Source organism: Cervus elaphus, chromosome 33, assembly GCF_910594005.1.
Source record: "Cervus elaphus chromosome 33, mCerEla1.1, whole genome shotgun sequence".
Lineage (NCBI taxonomy): Eukaryota > Metazoa > Chordata > Mammalia > Artiodactyla > Cervidae > Cervus > Cervus elaphus.
The window spans coordinates 8,114,786-8,126,963 of record NC_057847.1 but is presented as its reverse complement, the minus strand read 5'-3'; the positions used below and the strand labels follow the sequence as shown (position 1 = coordinate 8,126,963).

The 12,178-nt window shown below is 43.5% G+C and overlaps 2 pseudogenes; both read left to right on the top strand.

The window, feature by feature from the left end:
* Positions 1–7,443, top strand: part of LOC122688280 — a 28,465-nt pseudogene extending 21,022 nt beyond the window's left edge.
* A 3,581-nt stretch (positions 7,444–11,024) lies between these two features.
* On the top strand, positions 11,025–11,144 carry LOC122688924 (annotated as a pseudogene).
* Positions 11,145–12,178: the final 1,034 nt, after the last annotated feature.

The window sequence follows — 12,178 nt, the reverse complement described above, 5'->3', positions numbered from 1 at the left end:
CTTGGAGAATTTTGAGCATTACTTTACTAGCGTGTGAGATGAGTGCAATTGTGCGGTAGTTTGAGCATTCTTTGGGATTGCCTTTCTTTGGGATTGGAATGAAAACTGACCTTTTCCAGTCCTGTGGCCACTGTTGAGTTTTCCAAATTGGCTGGCATATTGAGTGCAGCACTTTCACAACATCATCTTTCAGGATTTGAAATAGCTCAACTGGAATTCCATCACCTCCACTAGCTTTGTTTATAGTGATGCTTTCTAAGGTCCACTTGACTTCACATTCCAGGATGTCTGGCTCTAGGTGAGTGATCACACCATCATGATTATCTGGGTCATGAAGATCTTGTTTGTACAGTTCTTCTGTGTATTCTTGCCACCTCTTCTTAATATCTTCTGCTTCTGTTAGGTCCATACCATTTCTGTCCTTTATTGAGCCCATCTTTGCATGAAATGATCCCTTGGTATCTCTAATTTTCTTGAGGAGATCTCTAGTCTTTCCCATTCTGTTGTTTTCCTCTATTTCTTTGCACTGATTGCTGAGGAAGGCTTTCTTATCTCTCCTTGCTAGTCTTTGGAACTCTGCATTCAGATGGGAATATCTTTCCTTTTCTCCTTTGCTTTTCGCTTCTCTTCTTTTCACAGCTATTTGTAAGGCCTCCTCAGACAACCATTTTGCCTTTCTGCATTTCTTTTCTATGGGGATGGTCTTAATCCCTGTCTCCTGTACAATGTCACGAACCTCCGTCCATAGTTCATCAGGCACTCTATCAGATCTAGTCCCTTAAATCTATTTGTCATTTCCACTGTATAATCATAAGGGATTTGATTTAGGTCATACCTGAATGGTCTAGTGGTTTTCCCTACTTTCTTCAATTTCAGTCTGAATTTGGCAATAAGGAGTTCATGATCTGAGCCACAGTCAGCTCCCAGTCTTGTTTTCGCTGACTGTATAGAGCTTCTCCATCTTTGGCTGCAAAGAATATAATCAATCTGATAAGACATATCAACCAAATCTAATGGTGAATTCTGATTCAAACAAGCCTGAAAAACATGAGAGAACTCGTGAAATTTAAACACTGACTAGACATTTGATGTAAAGAAAGGAATGTTAAATTCTTTAGATGTGAGTTTAGTTCAGTTCAGTCGCTCAGTCATGTCCGACTCTTTGTGACCCCATGGACCACAGCATGCCAGGCGTCCCTGTCCGTCACCAACTCCTGGAGTTTACCGAAACTCATGTCCCTTGAGTTGGTGATGCCATTTAGATGTGAGAGTGGTCTTAAGAAGTTCTTAACTCTTAGAGAAGTATGCAGTGTAAAAGGACAAAATGGTACAGAAATTGCTTCAGAACTGTCTTGGTGGAGAGCAGGAGTAATTGGCCAGTCTTAATTGATCTATATCCCATGTAGTAATAAACGGTGAGGCTGGGTAGTGAATATAAAGGGGTTATTAGTATTACTATTTATACTTTGTCGTGTGTTTCTAAAACCTCTGTTATGGAAAACTTCAAGGTAAGGAGAAGTTAACATGTTGCATAAAGGACTGGCAACTTTGATCTTAGTAATGAAATCTCATTTGCATCATTTACAGGTTATAAACCAAGGATGTGACACTTCAAGTTTAGCGATTACTCAACAATTAAGTGGGCATAAAGCAGCTGATGAGAACCAGAAAAACTTTTTCCTCCGTCAGATAATTATTGATGAAGAAGAATTAATGACACGAAGTCAAGAACTTAATAAAACTGTAAAAATAGGTTTGACCAAACTTAACTGCTTTCTACAACAGGATCTGAAACTGGATATCCCAACAGGTACTTTTAAAGGGAAATTGAATTTAAAAAATTTTGAAGTTGAATTCAACTGTATACAGTGCTAGTTGTTCCTGGAAACTAGGTCCTGCCATTCCCTGACACAGATTTACCATCTCACGCTGATTAACTCAAATATGGAAAAACTGGAATCCTAAACTAGGTTTAATCAAGCATTAGATGATATACATGGCATATGCTCCCAGAAACTTGGGCAAGCATAATTCAGTAAAAGTTTACAAACATTCAGGGAACTGGCTTTATTAAGAGAGCATATTTTAGAAATGTGCTAAAGAAAGCACAAAAAGAAAGCCTACCATCTATCTAGCACTGTTTTTAAAGGACATTTTAATACCAAAAATCGAGGAATGTAATTCAATAAATCTAGTTTAATGCAAGGTTTACCACATTGTGCATTTTTTATGTGTACCTCTCCTTTTGTCATGGACCGTTCAGATTGCCATTCAAGAATTACCATTTTGGGACCTCAGAGCAGTATAAGCTATAATGTATTTAGGGAAGCCTTCATGAAAGAAGGTGTAACAAAGTATTTAACACAGGCTGAGTAATTGAGTTATTCATTAGGTTGCAGTAGTGGTGACACTCTGTAAATTTACTAAAAATCATTGAGTTTTTTCTGCAGTATGTAAATTATACTTTAAAGTTGTTCTTGTTTTTTTTTTTTTTTAAGCATTTATAAAAGGAGATGGCACTAATGGATGCTAGTTAATTTTTTCCCCCAAGACTCTTGATGTTTATTATCCATTTTTCAATGAAATTAGGAATATAAGTGTTAAGGGAAAAGGGCAGAGCCTGTGTAAATTATGAGAACATGAATTATTGTAAAGAAGTGTAACTGGTTAATATTTACTTTCCGCCAAACTTACAGTAAAATGATTATTCCTATCTAACTGATCATGCTGAGAAAATTGTGTCTTATTCCAATAATATTGCCATTTTTTCCAGAATGATCTGAATCCTTTTAGAGCCTATAATACATCTTTTGTAGGTGGAAAATTTCATGTTTTGGCATAGGTTGGATCTTGCAATTGGTTGAGTTGTCAAGTTAGGAAACATTTTAAGCAATCTATACCTGACAGATAACAAAATTGATTCTCTTATGTGGCAGTGGTTATATTTTTGGAAGACAAAGACTTACTGGGAAGTATAAGTTTTAGCATTAAAAAAAAATGCTGGGAGTAGTTCAAGAGGGAGGGGACATATGTATAACTATGACTGATTCATGTTGATGTATGGCAGAAACCAATACAATATTATAAAAGTTATTTTTCAATTAAAAAAAACCTTTACTCATATGCCACATTTCGATGTTTACCACTTATATCCACTAAAGGTATGACCCCACAGAGGAAAAATTATGCATACCCATCAACACTGGTGAGAACCCAGCCCTGTGAACAGCTCCTTGATCAGTTGAAAATGAAACAGCCTGAGCTGTTAACGACGCTAAACTGTTCAGAAAACAACAAAGAGACTAGCCAGGTAAGATTTATTTTAGGCCTCATAATTTTAGAATTCTCTCATAAACTTTTTTTTAATTTACCTTTATTTATTTATTGTGTTACTCATTTTGGCTGTGCTAGGTCATCGTTGCTACATGAGGGCTCTCTCCAGTTGTGACAGCCAGGGGCTGCCCTCTAGTTGCGGTGGCTTCTCTTGTCGCAGAGCCAGGCTCTAGGTGCATGGTCTTCAAGAGCTGGCGCACATGGGCTTAGTTGCTCGTTGGCATGCAGGATCTTCCTGAACCAGGGATCCACCCTGTGTCCCTGCATTGCAAGGTGGACTCCTAGTCACTGGACCACCAGGGAAGCGCTAGACAATGTTTATGTTGTGTTTATTCATGTGCTCGACATTGTTCTGAGCATTTTACATATATATATTTACTCAGTTAATTCTCTCAGTAACTCCATAAGGTGAATGCTAGTGCTATCTCCATTTTAACAGGTGCGGAAACTAAATCACAAACTAAATCACATTGTCCCAAATCACAAGGATGGAGCTGGAAGTAGAACCTAGAGAATCTCCACAATCTGTGCATTTAACTATAGTAAATATAGAAAAGTTGGGAAATTGGAAAGTAACAAAGAAGAAAGTAAAAAGTAAGCTATAATCTCTTTATTCTGAGATTATCACATTTAACACTTTATTATAGGTCCTTCTCTATGTGAAAACATAACAGGAATTATTTTTATTATTTTGTAGACTTTCTGCTAATTTTGTTGAGGTTTAACTTTTAAGTAATGGACATTGTGTTATTTTTCAAAGAATAAAACTGCCTTGTGTGATTTTTTTTTTAACCCCGCCCCCACCATGTGAAGATTTTTAAGCCCTGGGAATTTATCATTTCATCTAGCTTCTTATTTTAGGACTTGGATGAAGAAAATGCGGTTCTGGTGCTCACTGTTGAAGAACCTGTAACTCAGGAACCATCTGTAGATACTAGTTTGGATGGTTCATCAAGTGGTGGGGTTCCATTTTTCCAGGTACCTGACTGTATCTTGTTAGATAACCTTTCCACATCTAATGTAAATCTGTCATTTGCTATTCAGCATAAAGGCATTGCTCTTGATGGATGGAACAGGAAAACTATTTCAGTCATTCTATTGGGATGGCTTGTTAACTTTTCTGGTTTAAAGAATTTACACAAGTATGATAATTGATTAGGGTTTTTTTGGTAGGATAAATAAAAGCAAAACTTGACTTACTCCCATCCTTGGCTGGTAATCTTCTGTTTTTATCCTTACCCCTTTTCCACTGCCTCCATACTCAGAATAATACTAAAAGCAGTCATTTCTCTCTTCCCTCCACCTTTGACGTGGATGTCCTGGAGCCTATCTCTGCCCACAGTCAGACTTTGAAGGCTAAGACATTCAAATTGAGACTGAATGCCTCTCTAGTTTAATGGCTGAGTCTCCTGCCTGAGGCTTTTCTCCTATTAACCATTCCCCCAGGTAGCCTGCACTTCTCACCTGCCTTGATCTTGAGCATTTACATCCTGTGCCCTCTCCTTCCCCCTTTTCACCACTTTTGGGAGTATGACACTCTAAACTGTCTAATATTTCCCACGCATTTAAAGGCATAAGCCTAGACAGAGTGTATGAAGTAAGAATTTCCTTACATAGGATGTTGATGTCTACATTTTATATAGTTGAAGTGCTGCTTATGATGTGTCTATGCTTCCACCACGATCTAAAGATTCTCCATTCCTATTAAGCTATTAAAACTTCTAGCTCAGAGTCTATTAAATTCCTCTCTCTCTGCATCAAGGCAATTTTATCCCCCAAATCTTCCTACCTTTTGCTTTATTCTTTACTATTAGAAAACACTAGATATATGTCTGTTTTTCAACTCTCTCTTCTATCTTATAAAATTAAGAAAAGAGGGAAAGTTAAGAAAACTTTAGTGACTGCTTAATCCTTATTTGAAAATTCTTTCATTCTTACAGCATATGATGTTCTGAAGGCCAGGCTTAGTGGTTCAGTTATGGCAAGGAAGTTCCTACAGTACCAGAAAAGACTTGGGATTGGATTTTAGACCTTTAGCTAAAGTCCAGAAATTATTTTTTTCTCTCATGTCTGTCTGATTTGGTGAAGTTTTCTAGGTTAGAAACTCTAAAGTTGCTTTACAATTTGTCTAAGAATTGATGAGTGGGTCTGAAAGGAAAGTCATCAGTTACCTAAAGTTCTCTAAGGGCAAGAACAAGGATTCCAATGAAGTATTTCCAAATAAGAAACATGAAATAAGTTTTTTAAAAGATAAAATATAGGTTAAATAAAAAGTATCTTGAGATAGCCTATAGACCCATGCTTAAAATAGAATTACCTCTTTTTTTTTTTTTTTTTGGCTGCATCTTGCAGCCCGTGGGATCTTAGTTCCCTGACCAGGGATTGAACCCCGGCCCTGGCAGTGAAAGCACAGAGTCCTAACCCCTGGACTGCCAGGGAAGTCCCAGAATTGCCATTTTTGTACAATAGCCCATCTTTGTTTCCCTAGAGCAAGATTTCTAGCAGCAGCACTATTGACATTTTGAGCTGGCTAATTCTTTGTTGTGGTGACCTGGCCTGTGTATTATGTGGTGTTTAATTAGCAGCTTCCCCAGCTTCTCTCCACTGGAAGCCAGCAGTACCCCTCTAGCTTTAACAACCAAAAATGTCTTCAGACAGAAGCAAATGTCCCGAGAGGCACAAGTCTCCCTGTTGATAACCATGGCCCTACAGTAAAATCTGTAATTATTTTTTTTTTGGAAAACCATACAGAAAATTAACATTTCCTTCTCACATACACCCCCCACTTGGTGATAAAATAAGAAGGCATTCATTTCTACTTTCTAGGCAGTGTTGGCTCAAATTTGTGCTGAGTATTTCTAAAGTTTTCCACACCTAATTTCTTCCCTATATCCCAGAGAATTTTGAAAATAGAATATGATTAATATGTGTCACGTGTTACTTTATATTGATTTAATTTTCTCCCTTAAATCCACAGCATAAAAAATCACATGGAAAAGACAAAGAAATTAGAGGCACTAACCCACTGGAGAGTCTCAAGTAGAAGAAATCACAGAGCGATCTGTTACGAAGAGCAGATCACCTCTACGAGCCCAGAACAATTTTTAGTTGACTTGAGGATTGGTAATTTCACTTTTTAAGGAGAATGAAAAATAAAACCTGTAACCCCAGAACTTGAGCCTTGTGTGTAGATTAAAAACGAGTAGAAAATATCAAGGCAGTACTGTAAATGTAGTTGAATTTACTGTCTACCTATTTTTCTGTCATTGCTGTAGTTCCCTCCATATTAAGTTGGATTTCATTTAGGATTTTCATGGAGTAAATATGTATTTCTAGCTTTTGATATAAAATAGCTCTTTTAGAACAAATGAAAAATGTTTTCCTGTATATTACTAAACAGCAGATAGATAGACGCTGCAGTGTTCTTTTAGGCTTGAACTTATATGGGTAAATGTCACCAGCAGTTAGTCTTAGGAAGGCCATACCCTTTCTCTTCTTGCTATGATTGAATTATGTTTATCTCTCCTTGCCTCCTTCCCTAGACTTTTCATTCTGCCTGCTCAGCTCACTTTCTCCCATTTTATTTGTCACTAAACCATTTGTAGAGCTAGAAAATGGTATCTATCCATTATTGTTATGAGATAGCTGGAGTTTTATCTAGAAATCTTTGACACTTTTCTATGGTTATCTCTAAAATCACTGTCAACAGTAAACATAACCCTGGAAATATCCCGTCAATATTTTTGTTTCCCCTAGATGTGAAAAAGCCTTTCATTCCTTTATGAAGCCTAACACATTAGCTCCTACAGAGTTCACAGAAAGCCACCCTCTCCAGAATATAACTGCTATTAAGGGAGGAAAACCTGAGTTCTGATTAATGGCTGTGTGACCCCATTTTGAGGCCTATATCTTGTGCAAAAGGTCACACCAATTTAAAGGCTTTTTGAAGCTATTGATTATGAGTGTAATTTATATTCTTTTGTTTACTTGGTGAAACTTTTTGTTGTTCTTTGTATATAATAAAATATGTGTGTATATATTTTTCTCTACTGAAATCTTAACCCTTAATTGAAGATCCCTGATATTTTTTTGATCTGGCAGCCAAATTTCTGGAAGTCAGAATGTTTCAGCATGAAGAACCAGAGCACTTAGAATATATGCAAAGAATAAATTTTGTGCCCACATCAAGTTAAGTGTAGAAATTCAGAGTTTGATTTTGATAACTAAGTAAAACCAAACCCTGTTGAAGAATTAGAAAACGTGCTACTTCAAGGAACTCAATTTGCCTTGCAGAGTATTAATTATCGTAATAAAAATGATCTTATAATTTCTCTGCAAAATCAGATGTCAACACTCTAGCTATGAATAATATCTAATAAAAATAAGCTACCCTTGGTAAATCCATGATTAATAAGCTTGATCTCTACATTAACTTGCTTGTCTCATTATTTCTTACTTTGCAGTGGGTATGTTTACAGAGTTAAGCAAGTTCTATTAAAACTCCTAAAATAAACTTCTGCACAGGTACTAGCAAGGAAGAAAGGCCTTGGTAAACATCCCAGCTTTCAGTTGCACTCCACGGGGCTACACCTTAGTGTGAGATGAAGGAGAAACAGATTGGCCCTCACAGGGCCTGAAGTCCAGCTTTAAGTCATCTCATTCCCAAACTGTTCTACGGTTATCTAGGAATGCTAATGCAGCTGGTTGAACAGCCTACAAAAGTCAAAAGAAATCAGGAGAATTTTAACAGCTAGAGCCTTAAATTAACCTGGTACATTTTAATATGCAGTGTGAAGCACTCAAAAAGTAACCCTCGCAAAAATAGAGTAGGTAGCTTCAAGGACACATCATTCCTCCTCAGAGATGAAAACATTCAGAAATAATTTTTTCATGACTTGGAAAAACAGAAGTTTATAGAACCAAGCAAATGTTGCATCAGGAACAGAGTCACCTAAAAATTAGGAAAGCCTTTTGGTGTTTTACTTGCCCTTGATCCATCCCCCTTTCCAGCTCTGTGGTAGTCTTGAAGACAGGCAGAAGCCCATGGTTCTCAGAGTGGGACCTTGTTCCCTGGTCCTGAAGAAGCTGAGGCAGTTTTAATCTCAAAAAGTTGTTGAAATCTGTTTAGGCCAACATGAAGGACTGAAGCAAGGCACTTTCCTTTGTTCAGCTAACTCTGAAGTCAGGTTGGAAGATGGTAGGCATTTCTTGAAAATATTGTAAGGCAAATAACCTGCTGCCACGTTTCGCAAAAGATTACAGTTGAGGTAAATAAAGGTGTGCCCAAAGCCTGAGAGGAAATAATGGGAGAGAATTTCCTAGGGAAATCAGGCTATTCAAAAACAATAGTGTATACTAGGGAACTGAGAAAGCCAATCTATATTTAGGGCAAGTTGCTGCATGCTTAGATAAGACCTGAGAAGACCTAAGTGTTCACTGCTGGCTGAACCCTGGGCTCAGCACAAGTAGGAAGTGAAGGCTAAGCAGATTTTAAAATGATCTAGCTAAGCACTCGGAGAAGGCAATGGCACCCCACTCCAGTACTCTTGCCTGGAAAATCCCGTGGATGGAGGAGCCTGGTAGTCTGCAGTCCATGGGGTTCCTAAGAGATGAACACGACTGAGCGACTTCACTTTCATTTTTCACTTTCATGCATTGGAGAAGGAAATGGCAACCCACTCCAGTGTTCTTGCCTGGAGAATCCCAGGGATGGGGGAGCCTGGTGGGCTGCCGTCTATGGGGTCGCACAGAGTCAGACAGGACTGAAGTGACTTGGCAGCAGCAGCAGCAGCTAAGCACTAAAGGAATGTTCCAATGTAGTGCTGAAACCTGCTACTGTGTGGATAAACCTTGAAAAAAAAAAAAGCTAAGTGAAAGAAGTCAGATGCAAAAATTCATATATTGTATGTTTAACTTGTATGAAATATCCAGGATAGGTAAATTCATAGAAACAGATTGGTGGTAGCCAAGGTTGTTTTGAGTTGGGGAAAAGGGAGCGACTGCTTAACGAATGTGAACTTTTGTGATGTTGGAAATGTGTTGGAACCGGGTAGATGTGGTGGTTGTACAACACTGTGAATATGCTAAATGCCATGGAATTTTTTTTAATTAAAAATTTTGAGGTATAATTGGCACATATTAGTTTAATTGTACAACAATTTGATATTTCTATACATTGTAAAATCACAATAATTCTCACAATTATTCATTTTATGTGATTTTGACCTAAAAATAAAAGCCATTCAAAATATAAAGTGAGTCCTATCATTTATTAAAGAAGTACTTGAATCATAAAGGCATTAATATTGTAGGCGGAACTGATAGCAGAACTGATAGTAAAATGTTCTTAAAGAAACATGACAATGTAGACATACGTTGTATACGTTGTGTGCCCATAAAACACAGCTGTTTACACTCCTTTAAAAATAAGCTGGGCTTTCCTGGTGGCTCAGACAGTAAAGAATCTGCCTGCGATGCAGGAGACCCAGGTTTGATCCCTGAGTCGGGAAGATCCCCTGGAGAAGGGAATGGCAATCCACCCCAGTGTTCTTACTTGGAGAATTCCATGGACAGAGGAGCCTGGCGGACTACAGTCCATGGGGTTACAAAGAGTCGGACACGACTCAAAAGAGTGGCGCGGAGGTCTCGGCGCCCTCCTACCCTGGGTCTCTCCAGGCCGCCCCCGCTCGGCGGCGCCCCCACCCCTCCCCACCCCTTCGCTGCTCAGGGCGACGAGGCCCCGGAAGTGTCTGGCTTCTGGCCCGCCGCGGCCCAGGACCCCGCGGTCCTCTGAGGCTTCTGCGGGCATAGGCGCAGACCAGCCGGGGCCCTGAGCGCCCATCCTGCCCGGCACCTGCCCGGGGCCCAAACCCACCGGGAGCCACCAGCGCGGTCCACCCGAGCGCCTCAGCCCCGCCCCTTCGCCCGACCGCGGCCCCCCTTGTCCCCACGCCGCCCGCCAAGCACAGGTCCTTCCTGAGAGAGCGGACGAGCGACAGGCAGGCGCACGGACACGGACACACACACAGACACTCGCACGCACCCAGGCCAAGGGAGACAGCCGGCCGGCGCAAGCTCCTCAGCCAGAGCCAGACCCACAGCGCCTGTGAGAGGCCGGGGGTCAGGAGACTCAGAGGCAGAAAGAGACGAAGGTTCAGAGACAGACTCCAAGACGGCGTGGGGGCAAGGGAAACCTCCGGCAGGATGAGGGCTCAGGGCCCCGGCTGGGCTGCGCCTATGCCCCCAGGAGGCTCAGAGGACCGCGGGCCGCGGGCAGCGGCCGCCCTGAAGCCAGACACCTCTGGGGCCACGTGGCCCTGAGCAGCGAACGGGATGGGGGCGGGGGGGGGGGGCGCCGAGCGGGGGCGGGCCTGGAGAGGCCCAGGGTGGGAGGGCGCCGAGACCTCCGCGCCCCTCACCCCAGCCCCCAGTCCCCGCACGCACGCCCGGCCGGCGCTCGGGGTCCCGGCAACCCTCAGGACCCCGGGCTGGGCCAGGCAGGTGCTGGCCTGGGGTGTCCTTGTGCGGGGGCTGGGCTGCATTGGTTGGCCGCCAGGTTGCCGGCCCTGGTCGTGCGGCTTAAGTACAGCGCGAGGCCCGTGGAGAGGTGCGGCCGGCTGGCCCGACCGGCAGGTCAGAGCGAAAGGGAGGCACAGTGCAGGGCTATTAGGGCATCCAGCGGCAGCTGCCTCCTCTACTGGCCATACCACCCTGAACGCGCCGGAACTCGTCTGATCTCGGAAGCTAAGCAGGGTCGGGCTTGGTTAGTACTTGGATGGGAGACCGCCCGGGAATACCGGGTGCTGTAGGCTTCTTGCCGCCCTCTCCTTTAGCCCCCGGCCCCCCGGCGCGGCTGGCGCCCCAAGCCCCACCTGCCCTTGGCCCCTCGCACCCCACTGCGCTCAGAGCTGTTGCCTGCCTGCCAGCCGGCCGGCTGGCCAGTCAGCAGGCGTCCCTCGCAGGCAGCGGCGTCCCAACTCTTGGGCCCCTGCAGCCCCAACCCCTCCCGGGGTGGGTGGCTGGGGTTCCAACTTCTGCTGCAGACCTGGGTTGCCTCCGCGCGGCCTGCGAGCCCCTCCACATTCAGCTTCCAGGAAACCAGTCTGGGGCTCCCTCGGCACGCCTCAGGCAATCCTGGAGGCTACCCAACCCCCAGCCCCAGCCCCATTCTCCTATGCGACCGTGCACACACACAGACCCCCCCCCCCCCCACCCCGCCCCCCGACAGGTGAAGAGCCGGAAACCACAGGCAAAGGAGACTGAGAAAGAGGGAGAGAGAGACAGCAAGAGGACCACACAGGCTCCCAACCCCCGCCTCCACACCCTCCCCCCTCCATCGTGGGTATCCACCTGGCCCCCAGTCGGCCTGACCACACCCTCGCCCACCAACACACTCACACACACATTCTCACACTCTGGTCTGGGGGCGGGGGCTGGGTCTTGCCTTAGGTAGCCAAGCTGAAGGGGACCTTTGAGACCTCGGCTGCGAGGAAGTCTTGGGGACCCCACGGGGGACTGCCAGCCCCAGGGCCCCGGCCCAAGGTGGACGCCCCCTCCCTTGGGGAAGCGGCTTCTTCCGCACGGCCTCTCTCTGAGGTGGTCACGGTTGTGCCAGTGTGTCTGCCTCGGACTGGATGCCATCCTCTCTCCCGTGTCTGTCTCCCGTTTGCCTTCTGTCAGTCGGTCTGTCTCCCTCTGTCTGTCTCCGCCTCCGTGTGTGTGTGTGTGTGTGTGTGTGTGTGTTTGTGTGTGTGTGTGTGTGTGTGTGTACACGCGCGCGCGCATTGTGTGTGCCTGTCTGTCTGTGTGTCTGCATCTCCCTCTTGCCGTCTCCGAGTCTGTCTGT